Source organism: Hesperophylax consimilis, chromosome 5, assembly GCF_061612785.1.
Source record: "Hesperophylax consimilis isolate HC1 chromosome 5, BYU_Hcon_1.0, whole genome shotgun sequence".
NCBI lineage: Eukaryota > Metazoa > Arthropoda > Insecta > Trichoptera > Limnephilidae > Hesperophylax > Hesperophylax consimilis.
Window position 1 is genome coordinate 7992177 of NC_142840.1, and position 15202 is coordinate 8007378.

Consider the following 15202-nt stretch of genomic DNA (forward strand, 5'->3'; position numbering starts at 1 on the left):
ACACTTTTAGCCAAGTGTAGAATTACCAATGGACCAAGGCCAAGTGGTGTGTCTCCGAAAATACTCTTGGCTCCCTGATATATGGCAAAATCAAGCATGAGGCCACCACTTGTCGTGAGAACAAAATTCTTTAATCCTGCAGGGCGAGGCTTGTTCTTCACCACCTGGCGAAGTTTACATCGTCCAGTAAACGGAATCATTTGATCGTCAATATAATAATAACCTGGAACTTTTTCAAGCTTGGCACATGCGTTTTGATCCCTTGTTATTACCAGTTGAACTTTCCATAGCGAGTTTTGGGCTTCAGCCAGTGGAGCGGCATTAGTCTCAATCACATGAAAAGCGTTGCGTTAAGTCAGGAAACGATTGCGTCGCATCACTTCAGAGATCATCAGGAGTTTCAAGGTATACAACCCATAATGATATGTATGCCAATCATTTTTGACATCTCCGGTGGGGTTGTGTTTAGTTCTCTGCCAGTTTTTCTTAGGTGGTACAAGTTAGAACATGTACTAGCCTTTTCAAACAAATTGTCGTCGAAATAGTCCATAAAATATTCCATGGAATTGCGCACAGTGTTCTTCGGTAGCTCAGGGAAGTCATGGGATTTGTCTATGAATGGTGTTTGCTTCCAAGTACGCTTTCGTCTCGACTTCTTCCTCGAATCTCTTTTCTGCCTTGGCTTCTTTGATCTTGATATAGTGGGAGGAGGAGGGGGATTATCGTCATATTCACTGGGTTTCTGTAGATCCGTAAACAGGTCAACACACTCTGCCTCAAACCCTTCATCATCTTTGCCCAGATGTTCAATTTCCGCCTCGTCTCCATCACCCAGAATCAAAACATTAAACTCATTTATGGCGATTCCTTAAAATAAACAAAAATACAGATTAGGTGGTTGATAAATGAGCATCTTAAAATAACATATTTGTAGATAAATCACAAATGTGACCATAACCCTGAATGTTACGATCGTGCTGTTAGAGATTAAAAGTATATTAACTATTAGTTAACGAAACACAACTACACAAAAGTGCATTTAAACTGTTACTTAACATCTTAGGCTCTAAAATAATACACAATATTACAAATTTATCAACAAATAAATACCAAAATATCTACATATCTTTGGCAAGTGCTGGGTCAAAAAACACGGCCATCTTCGTGCGTATTTCTCGAGCTACTGCATAAATAAACCACTCTCAGCTACTGACTAGTTCAAACACGTTCATCTAACTTTACACGGCTAGAGCAGTTCCCGCAAGATCGATCGACACCGGGTCCGCTCCCAAAAACAGATTCAATTCTCATTAAAAAAATTTTAACGACTAACTCACGCTCGGATTCAAACGAGCTTGTAAAGAGTTATTGACAGGTACTTTATAGCTTGTTTGAATTCTTTACACAATAGGTTAATTTTTTTTAAATTAACCTTACATTCTAAACAAATCCGAGTCATTGAACCAGCGTTACAATCACAGACACATAACCAAAATTAGTATTTTTTTGATGAAGTTAAGTCGGATCAGGTCAAGAGTCGAGAGAGAGAGAGAGAATAATACGATTCGTATAAGTATTGTGTGGCGGCCTGTCCTCTCTGCTTACTCTTAAGTGTGCCCGGAATTGCTCGGAGTTTTGAATGTTTTGAGTTTTGGGGTTGTGAATTCTTATGTACCTACATGAAAACTAGGTATATTTTTTAAGGTGGAGATAAAGTTATTCTAATTTTTTTCATATTATAAGTTATTGTTTCACTTTATTGTGCCACGTCTTCCTCGAGCGTGCCTGACTTCCACCATTCACTAGTACCACATTGGTACTAGTAAAAAAACTACAAATTATCGACTTTCATTCAACTCTGTATCTCACCCAGTGCGTAGATAATGAGAAGTCTTCCCCGTGCGTTCCCGACTTCTTCTATTATTCAAACCACTCCTGGGAATAATAAAAAAGTGGGTGTGTCAAGCCTACGCAAGACAGAAGTGAAACTTCTAGTTTCAGCTGATGCTTGGCGTGGCGCAGTTCGCTGGTGTCTGAGAGAGAGGAAAGAAGAGAAGAGAGAGAACGTTCGTGAGCGGCTCCCCCACCTCAACAAGGTTTCACTTCAAAAATGCCACAGCCGAGAATCGAACCTCGCTTAACTGATTGAAAGCCAACCACGCTGAGCACCAACTGTAAGCAAAGCCGCATAAATTGATTATATTATGTAGGTTCTGAAAATATGAGAGCTTGTTATGTTTTATAATGTTACCTACATCACACCCAAAATATAATATATTTTTAAAAATAATGTACAATGTACAGAAATAGAATCCCACACAAGATCGCGTAGTGCGCTCTAGCGAACGGATATTTTATCAGAGGGAGATAGTTTTAATTTTTTTTTCTGTAAATTATTACATATTATCAAAATAAATAAATTAATTAAATAAATGTAATACAATTATCATAATATACGGATTAGATAATAATTTTAATCCAACACAATAACGCAAAGCGCGCTCTAGCGGAGTAATATTTTATCACAGTGAGATAAGTGTTTTTATTATTTTGCAATATTATTTTCTTTTAAAAAATGTTCTGACCTACTAAAAAATAAGATATTGAATGAAAAAGGCGTTAAAAACAAAAAAATAATGTGCGATGGCCGAGAATCGAACTCGGATCAACTGCTTGGAAGTCAACTATGCTGACCATTACACCACCAACGCCAGTTGTCGAGATGAGCTAAGAAGCATTTATATGTTACTTCAAAACTTTGACTAGATCAAATGAACTTTAATCGGTGGTGGGGGTACCCGCATTTTCGTTTCGGTCATGAGTCGGTTTTACTCCGGTCCTAGAAATTGCATGACGCGCGTAAAGAAGTTTCACTTCAAAAACAAACTTTAAAATTTCAGCAAAATCGGTACGGTAGTTTGTCAGTGTATAGGGAACAAACAAACAAACTACATTTTTATATGTATAGATTTGAATTGGTCTTACGAAACTTATTTCCTAACCTTTCAATATCTTCTTATCTCGTCTCATTATTCAACGTCCAACCACAAGTAAAATGATACAAATATTATTCATCATCACTTGAGTTCACTGTTCACACCTCCGTTTTAAAATCGGATCATACTCTACGAAAACAAATAATTGTCAATTCAACCAAAACATGTTATTTGCTCATTCTTCAGTAGACGATCGTGCGCAATGGACGATGATGAAGCTCATGTTGTCATGTGGTACTTATTAAAAAGAAGGAAAAAAATTTATAGAAAATTTTGGGTGAAAGATTTTCTGTAGGAACTTTCCAAGTGTTAATTAGTGAGTTGAGAAGTGATTAACTAAAGTTCTTTAATTATTTTTGAATGTCTATCACTTCCTTTAACCATCTATTGGAACGAGTTTCAGAGAGCTTAACGCATCAAAATACAAAATTGGGAGAGTGCCTTTGTCCTGAAGAAAGGCTATCGATATTTTTAAGGTAAGAAAACAATTACAACTCAAATATTTTTTTATTATGTGTTTATTAAACTAATGCGCTCTTCCGTGCATCGTGCAGCTCATTTAAGTTTTAAAATAAAGAAAAATATGTAAAGTTTACAAAATAAAAAAATAATTTTGTAACATGTTGATAAATTTGATATAAAAAGTTGTGCACACCAAGCGTTTTGTTTTTATTTAATTAAAAATAAAATATTGTAGTTCGTTGGCTACTGGGTCTTCCAGTGGCGGTCCGTGAGTTTTTAGCGAGCTAGATTGCTAGGATAAAAAATACGTTTTAATTTATTTACTTAACAAAATAACCAAATACAAGCACGCAGCGTGCCTGCTTCCTTGCGACTGGGAGCGGACGGGGAGGGGTCGGGGTGTGGCGGGGACTCTGCCGGACTAGGCGACAAGTGTGAACAGCTCCATACAAAACTATGAGCGAGCGAGTTCCGACACGATTTTAAAACGGACGCGCTGGGCTGGCGATCCATCCGACAAAAAATGCCGGATCAGTTTTAAAATCGTGTCGGACAAGTGTGAACAGCTCCATACATCCACTACAGCCGCTAGGGCATCCGTTTTTGAAACGGGACCCGCCTCCGTTTTTAAAACGGAAGTGGGAACGGGCCCTAAAACTTACTATGGCGACACCACCGACTGTAAAGTTAAGTTACAGTTACCGTTTTAGCAAAACGATTAATTTGATTCAAAAATCAAAAATTGTGTAGATATACATAAAGCTTACGTTCAGTGACCTACAAAATGAATGAATAATTGAAGATGCAATCAAGTAAAACGATACAACGATAACTTCAACCATTTTTAGGGGCTTTGACATATGAAAAGAAAAAAAATATATCCTTCTTCAATAATAAAAGTATTGTATATTGAAAATATTGTAACTAAATAAAAAAACATCCCTTATATTATTTGACTTGACGCAAAACTTACTGATATAAAATATTGCTAATTTATTAAAATTCTGGTCAAATTATTCGTTTTCCTGTTAAATACGAGACTGCAGGCCTTTAACGAATTTTGAATTGACAGATTTCCTAACAAACTATCAGTAAAACATGAATGTGAATAAAAAAATTGAATACTGTCGCATTTCGTCATTATATTTATCAGGAAAAGCGCAGCTGCATGAACACGTGTTCCGATATATTGTGAATGGACTAATATTTTTATTTATTTATTTTTTATTTATTTAATACATGTTACATTATTATGAAATTTACATAAAGTAGATATAATGAATCACCATACTAGGCGGCTGCCTGTTTCATGGTGACCAATTGAGTGTAATTAATTTGTATGAAATATGAAATCTAGTGTAAACATATGAAATTAGTAACTATAGATGAAGCTAAAATTTTTGAAAAATTGTAATAAAAAGTAGAAGATAGAAATTAGAAAGGAGAAAGAAGTAAATTAGCATTAGATTGTAAAAATGTACATAAATATATACATAATTTTTAATATGTGTGCATGCAAGCACACATGTGTATATAGCAGCAGACATACCTATATACATATAACAGCACATGTATACATACACCCATATGACGCATCCTCACGCATATAAACAATATATACACCTCTATCTGAGTACTTGGAATAGGCTACTAACACTATAATAATCACACATCAAAAAATCCCCGAGCGCTTTCCTGAAACTGTCGTATTTGGCTATTGATTTTATTTCTAACGTTAAATTATTGAATATTTTTGGAGCAAGAAAGTTAAATTGTCTTTGTGCCATTGAGGTTTTTATTGGGGGAATAGTATAATTCGATTTGTTGGAATATCTTGTATTATGGGTCGATTCAAAAATATTTTTTTTCGTATGTTTGAATTTATAGTAGGAGGATATGTTTTTGACGTATAAGGATTTTATGTTGAGTACTTTGAAGTCGTTAAATAAGTCCTTCGTGGGGTGAATATAGTGTACTTTGTAAATAGTCCGCATTATCAATTTTTGAGCTTTAATTAATGGATCTAATATCGTGTTAGAGCATCCTCCCCAGACTATTATACCGTAAGATATAATTGATTGGCATAAAGAAAAGTATACCGTTTTTAGTGTATTTTTATTAAGAATATTTCGTAATGACCTGAAGATATATGCCAGTTTCCGTATACGGTTTGTAACATTTATTACGTGATCTTCCCATCGTAGTTTATTGTCAATTATTACACCCAAATATTTAATGGAATCTACTCGTTCTAGTGGATTGCACAGACAACTAGAGTTATCTCTACAAGAATGTATTTTTAGTGTATGATTGATTGAAGGCTGACTCGGAATATTAAGACTAAACGTTATATATTTCGTTTTAGTTATGTTTAAGGTGAGTAGATTATCATCCAACCACTGTTTAATAATTTGCAATGTTAGATCCGCTCTGTGAAATGTTTCTTCCCATGTCTTACTTTTTAGTACTAGGGCAGTGTCATCGGCAAAAGTGATTATATTGCCATCAATAATAGATAGTTTACATAAGTCATTGATATAAATGAGAAAAAGTGTGGGACCGAGTACACTGCCCTGTGGCACACCAAAGTTAATGCTAGTTGAATGGGATGGTTTATGCGATGGTAGCTTAACACATTGCTTTCTGTCTGTGAGGTACGATTTGAACCAATCAAATGCCTTATTCTTTATTCCGATTTTTTTGAGCTTGGCTAGAAGGATTGGATGAGATACTGTATCAAATGCCTTAGCTAAATCCAGAAATATTGCCAGACATTTATCACCTTTGTCTAAGGCTTGTGTTATATGTGATGTTAGTTCTAAAATAGCTGAATCTGTATTGAGTCCTTCTCTAAAGCCATACTGGTTTGACGAGAGTATGTTATATTTTGTAAGATGGTCGATAAGTCTTTTTTTTACTATTTTTTCAATAATTTTTGATAGTGATGATAATATAGAAATTGGTCTGTAGTTTGTTATGTCAGTAGGATTTCCGGACTTAAAAATTGGTTGAACTAGGGCAAGTTTGAGTTTGTTTGGGAATTCACCTTTAGTGAGACTGAGGTTGATGATATGTACTAATGGATGGATTATAAAGGGTTCAACTGTTTTTAGTATAGTTGAGGAAATTTTGTCATGATTGCACGAATGAGAGGGCTTTAATTGTCTAATGGTTTGAGAAATTTCATCGTAGTTGGTCGGGTTTAAGGTGAGTATATTATCTGTTTCACTGGCACATTGATTGATAATGTCGGCAAGGGCATTTTCATCGGTTGATGTCTTATTTAAAATCTTTGATGCTAGATTTTTACCGATATTGCAAAAGTATTCATTTATGTGATTGGTCACAGTGTCTGGATGGTCATTTAGGGAGGTGTCTTGGCCGTTGATGTTTAATTTATTGATTGGTTGTACTAGGTGATCAGTGTTAGATATTTCTTTGACGATATTCCAAATTTGTTTATTATTATTACCGACTCTGGACAGTTTTTCTTTGTAGTAGTTTTCTTTTGTGGTTTTAATGATATTATTACATATATTTCTGTACTTTTTATAAAAAATTTGGGCTTGAATGTCTGGATTATTGAGTAAGTTTTTGTGAAGCTTGTCCCGTTTTTTAATACAAAAAATTAGGCCATCTGTTATCCATGGTTTCAGTTTTTTATTTTTTGAATTATTCACATGGGATTCTTCAGTGACATCCTCAATATGTTGCAAGAGAGTTTCAGAGAAGGTATTACTAGGAAATGGCTTGCCATCACGTTTAATGAAACTTAATGCCAAATCACTATTTTGATTAATCTTTATAACGAATTGTTGTACATTATGAATACCAAAAAATATGCTTAAGATAAATTGAAGGTTTTCTTATCGTTTCGCTTGTGTTGAATACAAATAAAAAAATAAATTACTCAATAAAAAATAAAAAATGTAAACGACTAAAAAAAATATTTTTTTAATAGAAATGTATGAACGCGTAAAGGAAATAACTTTTAAATAATAAAGTATTATTGCTAAGATTATCTGCGACAGTTTCACTCGATTAACTTTTTTGATTTCTTATAACCAGTTTTGTGCTTGAAATCGAACGTTTCTAGACTCCATTTTTCAAGCGATTTTAATGGTTATTATCTAGAATATAGGGTATACCAAGAATATTTACATTTTTGGCTCGTAGCTTCCTCTTAAAGGCATATAACGTTATCTACAAAAAACAAGCCAATACTAATTAATGGTATGTCTTTTTCCAATTAACGTTGTTTGGCATGTTTTTTTTTTATTTAGATACGTTGTCGTACATTATTTGTATGTTTTTTGTTGATAACTGTAGTCTTGATAAATAATAGATGGTGATCTTTTAACCAAAATAACGTTTATTGTAGCAGAGCACACACATTACAGCCATTACAGAGACTTATACTTTTGACACCTACTTCCTGTACATGTAGTGTTACCAACTGAATGTTATTTCATTGCCATATTACAACATCCTCCCTCAATGTAATAACAATCCAATAAATCGTACAAATAACTTTTTACTCAATGATTCAGTGAGAATATCCGCTGGTTGTTCGCCAGTTTTTATGTATTTTATATTTATTTTATTATTCTTCACTAGATCTTTGACAAAGTGAAAACGAATATCTACGTGCTTCAAACGTTTAATAGATTCTGTAGCTGCAGTCAAGATTGCTGACTGATTATCACAAAAAATGTTTACTGGACAAACATTTTGAAAACCAAAATCATTCAATAAGTTTATCAACCAGCAAGCCTCACCAGCAGCCATACTCATAGCCACATACTCAGACTCAGTTGACAACAGGCTCACAGATGCTTGTTTCTTAGAACTCCATAATATTAAACAGAATTTGAGAAAAAGAACATATAACCAGAAGTGGACTTTCTATCATTTATATTACCACCCCAATCTGCATCCCAAAAACCCTCTAAACCTACATCTGTGCATCTGTAAATCAACTTATAATGTAATGTATACTTAACATAGCGCAATACCCTTTTTAGAGCAGTTAACAATATATTATTTGCACAATATTGATACCTACTTAGCATTGAAACAGCAAAACATAAGTCTGGTCTTGTACCTTGTACAGCATACATTAAACTTCTTATTATCTGCCTCCATAATTTTTCAATATTTTTATCTACCTTTTGATTTTGAAAGATTTTAAAATTAAAAATTTTATCCATCGGTGTAGCCACCGGTTTACAATTTTCCATTTGAAATTTTACAAGCATATTTTCTAAGTAACTTTTCTGACTTAGTTCAGTTATACCAGATTTTAAGTTCTGACTCACATTAATTCCTAGAAAATCAGATATACATCCCAAATCCTTCATTTTAAATTCACTATTCAAAGCCTTTTTAAGCTGTTTAACTTCACAGTTATTTGTTCCAAAAATTAATAGGTCATCAACATATAACAATACAAAAATTTTATCATTTCCATTATACCTTTTGTATAAACACGAATCACAGCTTGATCTTAGAAAACCTTCTCTAGTCATGACATCTTTGAACTTATTATTCCAACACTTAGGAGACATTTTTAAACCATACAGTGATTTGTTTAATTTTACAATATTTTCATTATTAGAATAAGCTCCTTCAGGTAACTGAATATATACCTCATCTTGGATTTCTCCATACAAAAATGCACCGGTAACATCCATTCGATAGATTTGCAAGTTCAATTTACTAGCAATAGCAACAAAAAGTCTAAAAGTGGATAATTTTTCTACTGGAGCATAAATGTCTTGATAACTAAACAAATTATCTTGTTCAAACCCCCTAGCAACCAACCGGGCTTTATATTGATTTGGAACTTTAATTTTTAACATCCATTTGCTACTAACAACCTTACTTGGATCTACTGGCTCATTGTACACTTCCCACGTATTGTTTTCTCTCAGTGTTTGCAGCTCTCTCTCAATGGCCTCCTGCCACTTGGAAGCATCAACCCTACTCACAGCGTCTTTGTATGTCATCGGATCAGGATCAACATTAATTTGTACATTGTTGCATTTATAGAAAGAAGTTTGTTTCCTTGTTCTTTTTGATCTCTCACAGTAGGGTGCTAGTGGATTATCTTCACTCACTGACTCATTTGAACTCAACTCATCAACACATGGTTCATTATCAGTTTTCCGATTTGGTTTCATATAGCATATCTTCTTCAGTAGAGATTTTCATACCACCTTCATCTTCCAATGTTCCAATTTCTTCATTTACCATTGTTTTAGTCATCTGTGATGGTTTGTCTTCTAAAGATATTATCTCAATTGATTCCTGGAGTTTATTTTCATTTTCTAAGAAAATTACATCCCTCTTTGTTTCTATGGTATTCTTATGTGAAAAATATATCCTGTACCCTTTCACATCTTCGCTGTAACCAACCATTAGTCCTTTCTCACCCTTTTTGTCCCATTTTCTTCTTCTTTCTTTAGGAATGTGCGCATATACAGGTGCACCAAACACTTTCAATTGATGGATGTCAAAGTTTCTGCTTGTCCATACTTCAAAGGGAGATTTTCCGTTTACTTTACTTTTTCCAGTCCTATTAAGTACAAAAACTGCAGTATTTACAGCTTCTGCCCATAGTTTTTTTGGTAAACTTTTTGCATGTAGCATTGTCCTTGCAGCCTCCACTAGAGTCTTATTTTCTCTTTCAGCCTTTCCATTTTGCTCTGGAGTATATGGAACAGTCGTTTGATGGGTTATACCACGCTTTGAGAACATTTCTTTCACTTCTTTGTTTATAAATTCCAGTCCATTGTCACTTCGAAAGATTTTAACCTTATTTCCAGTTATATTTTCAGTTTTATTTAGAAATTCTTCAATACAGTTCTTGATGTCGTATTTATTTTTAACAAAATAAACATATCTAAAATTTGAGTAGTCATCTTTAAACAGAACAAAGTACTTCGACCCTCCTAATGACATTTCTTCCATTGGGCCACACGTATCCGCGTGAATTACTTCACATGTCTTCTTGCTGGTGTAATTGCTTTTTGGAAACGGCAATCGGTGAATTTTTCCTTGCAAACAACTTTCACATTTCGGAACTAATGTTTATTGTGAATCGATGTTGTTTTTCTGTAAAACTTCCTTGACATACTGAAAGTTTTGATGAGCTAATTTTTCGTGCCACAAACTAAAATCATTTATTTCTGATTTTGCCACAATTGCAGTATTGCATTTAAAACGTAAATCCATATAATAACCGCTTCCGTCTCGTTTTGCTACGGCACAAATATCTCCATCCTTGTAAAATTTGCAAGATTTTTCATCTGTCATCATAACATAACCTTTTTTAATAGCGCGATTGACAGAGAACAGATTAACTTTCAAATCTGGTACGAATAACACATTGTCTATGGTAGTGTCAACCCATTCCGTATTGTTTTCCACCTTTACCGCCATCTGGCCGCAGCCCAACACACTAATTGACTGGCCATTACCGACTATCACTGATTTGTTCAAAATGTCTGTTAAATTTGTAAATAAGGCTTTATCACTACACATATGTTCATCCGCACCGGTGTCTACGAGCCACTTAGAATCTTGATAATTGTCGTAAATTTTATTTAATACGACAAACGCATTACTTTTCTTTGTGTTGTATTTACTTGAGTCTTTATTTTTATCAAACCAGCACTGCGATTTATAATGTCCAAATTTGCCACAATAATAACACTTGTCATTTTTGTTTTCTTCATTATTATTTTTATTTTTCCTACATTCGCTCTGGAAATGTCCGATTTTTCCACACTTAAAACACTTTCCATTTTTTTTTTTTTTTCATTACAAAAGCTGACGATGATGGGGTTTGTTGAAGTTCATCATTATTTTCAATAAATCTTTCTTCCTCCATCAACAACCTGGCCACTAAGTTTTCCAAGGTTTGTTTGTCATCAGGGGCAGATTCCCAAGCCGAAACAAAGTGTTTATATTCTTCTGGCAGCGACATGAGTATTTTAGTTATAACAAATTTCTCAGAAATTTCTTCTCCCAATTGTTTTAACAGGTTCTATAATTCTTGTATTTTTGATAAAAATGCAGACATTTCTGTTCCTTTTTCATATTTGTACTGAAAAAATCGGTGTTGTACAATATGAATGCTGGTCTCCGTTTTTTGTTCATACACACTCTACAACTTCTTCCACATTTCCGCTGAAGTAGAGCATGATATAATGTGTAACATAACATTTTCTGACATCCTTGTGACTATTAAGGACTGAGCCTTTGCATCCTTGTTTTCCCAAATAATTTTCTGTGCACTTTCTTCAGGTTTTGTACTCCGACCTTCCACTATATCCAGCCATCCTTGTCCACGTAACAATACTGCAGTCTGGAACTTCCACACATTCCAGTTTCTTGACCCCTCCAATTTTAACATGTTCTGATTGCCTTCCATCATTACAAGATGTTTTTCCTCTTTTCACATGTGCCTGGGCCCATAATGTTTTATGATTACAAATTGTGATTTTCAATAATGTCTCTACAAACATACTCGTATGTATTACATAATTTGATATGTTTGTGTTTCAAAGGCGTCTCGACTATTATTCGTGTTGATAGAAGATGCAGACGGCAATATCAACCATGGGATGTAAACCATAAAATGATTTTCGCTGTGGTTAAACGTTTCATCTGATACTGTTATAGATCTGGCACTGGTTTAATAATACTACAGACAATTTCAATATAAATTTGATTTAGGTTTACTATTCTGAATTTGGCAGATTTATGATTTAGCTTTGAAAGCTTAAAACGTCGGGCATATTTGATAAATATTAATGTTATTATGTTTTGAATCCACGACCAACATCAATAATATTACAATGGATTGTGATAGTTTAAGGTAGACCTTAATGCATTACAAATGTTGGCTTCCAGGAGAGATCACTAGATCAAAAGATCAGAACAACAAATTTAAAGAAATCGTGCGTAGCTATTTGGACCAATTAAAAATAATAGTTTTTTTTCAATTGAGATATAAGTTGGAAATATGAAACCAAGGCACCGCTCTAAATTGTAATCATATCTGCGTGATTTTAGAAAGGTGGGTAGGTGTACCAGTACTGTAGAATAAAACGTGAAAAAACACATTAAGCCAAAACTTACGATGCCTTACACGATATTTTATTTTATGTGCCCAATATATTATTATCATTTTTCTAAAAAAATATTTACAACTGTATTTGTATGTAATACAATAATACACATATACACGTAAAATACAATATTGAGTGTTTAAGATCCCTTTCAAGCTTTCACGAGATCTTATCATTCCATTAGTTGCATATGATTTGTATATAAGTTTTATAATAGATAGGTAATAGGTAGGCTTAAAATTATATAATTTACTATACTTTTAATAACTTGAAACCATATTAAATATTTTGTGACTTTTAAACTTTTAAAAATATTTTTATTTTATTTTCAGTACTTACCTACCTATTTATATCTATTCGAACTACAATAAAAAACTTGTATTAATATAATACGTAAGAATAATATTGATTTTATTGAACCATTATTTAAACCAAAGCGCTGTTAATAACTAACACCTAATGCTCCGTATTGATACGCGAGCCGAACTGCCGAACTGAACCTCAAGTTATAGGAAAGTGGCGTTGCGCGCAGTTGCTTCTTTCCTTTCCAGTAATTCGTGGCTCGGTTCGCGTTTCGGCTCACAGATGTATACGTAGCATAACACGGCGCCCTTGACCTTTTTACTAACGCCAGGCGCCGTTTGGCTGAGGACCGGCCCTGTAATTATACGAAGCACGTTGATGGGGTAATCCTTTAGAAAAAAATGTTGTCCTAGATACCAACGTATCGACGTAAACCTACGACTGTACGAGTATTTATTTTACGGAAAATAACGTAACTGTAATCGTAACTCTTTTCATTCCATTCTGTACAGATCCATGGTGTAAACAGAAACAGAGCAATTTCAACCGAAAATAAAAATTAGGTAGGTACTGTCTTTTACATCTTTTAAAATCCTAATAGTAAAGATTCCTCAAGTTTCGAAGAATATGGCCTTCAATGGCCTTCTTGGTCAACTCCGGTGAATTTTAATTCGAAAATCATTAAATTTAAACAAATACTTGGCATTCTCGCCATGTTCGCATTTTATTGGTTCAACCAACACACAGACGTAAAATTTACGTAGGTATATTTAAAAAATACAGAATTGATGCCAAACATGTGAAACGTGTGGTAATTATAAATCACCATCTTATATTCAAATTATCCGTCGAGAAATTAATCTTTCATTAAACTAATTTGTTTTTAGTAAAGCCTTCTAAAGGTAGACCTTAATGCATTAATGGCCTTCTAGCAGAGATAATAAGATCATAACAACAAATTTGAAGAAATATTGCGTAGCTATTTGGACCAATTAAAAACAATAGTTTTTTTTCAATTGAGATATAAGTTGGAAATATGAAACCAAGGCACCGCTCTAAATTGTAATCATATCTGCGTGATTTTAGAAAGGTGGGTAGGTGTACCAGTACTGTAGAATAAAACGTGAAAAAAACATATTAAGGTGACACAATACCCCGATAACGGGGATTTGCGCCGACGCTCACATTTTAATTATTTCTGATGAGCTTATTACTAAAATCTTAAATGTTTTTGAGGGATTCCCAGGGATGCAAGTTATTTATATTTGAGATTAATAAAAACAGGATCTTATCATTAAATTTATTATGAAAAAGGTATGTACATTTTGTTAAATGTAAAATGTTGTAAGATAAGCGGCAAGCACAAGATTTTATTTTTCTAGACGATGAATTAGTAACTTCCCGACGAATCCCTCTAGAAACATTAGAGATTTTATTAATGTATTCATAAGAATTAATTAAAATATAACACTTGGAAATTTCAAATTTTTTTTATTTTTTTTTATGTGACACCTCACAAGAGCGTCCCTGCCTGTGCAGTGTACAGACAGGGGAACTATGTCACCACCCGGTTGGGCGGCGTTGTGAGGCGGAATAAGGTAGGGGCTGTAGGAAGGGATTTGTTAATGCGGGCCTTGAAGAGGCTCGGATTATAAGAGGGAGGAAAAACAGATGCCGGTAGCTCGTTCCACATACGAGCCGACTTACACAATAACGAGTCGTAAAAACGGCCCGTTCTCATGAAGCCAACGTCAACCGTGAACGGGTGTTCAGCTCGTGTCCGTCGAGTTTCGCGCACGTGCACCGGTGCATCAGGAATCAATGCTGCTAGCTCCTTGGAGCAGGCTTCATTGAAATACCTGTAGAACAGACACAGCATGCCTACATTGCGTCTATGCATTAGAGAAGGCAATCGGTCTGTTAGCAACGGATTGTCAATCAGACGGATCGCTCTCCTTTGCACAGATTCTATACCGCTAAAGGAAACACCGCCGTGAGTACTTTGATATTGTAACGCACGTAACTGTATTCGTGTGCAGGTGCTGAAGTACTTCCACCGTTCCAGTTCAGTGTCGGTATAACTCGTTCCAGTTCAGGGGGGTATAACTCGGAGAAAAAAGTGGGTCAGAAAAAAAGACACGGAAATCTCTACGGCTGTGTGACGTATATTTTGCACAAACCAGTACGCAGTTCATGCATGTTTATACGCCGATGTCAAAACATGAAAATGTCAAAAACTGTCAAAAACGAAGTGCGATGTGAAAGGATGTACGGACACTACATCAATTCGACATAGGTTTCCGA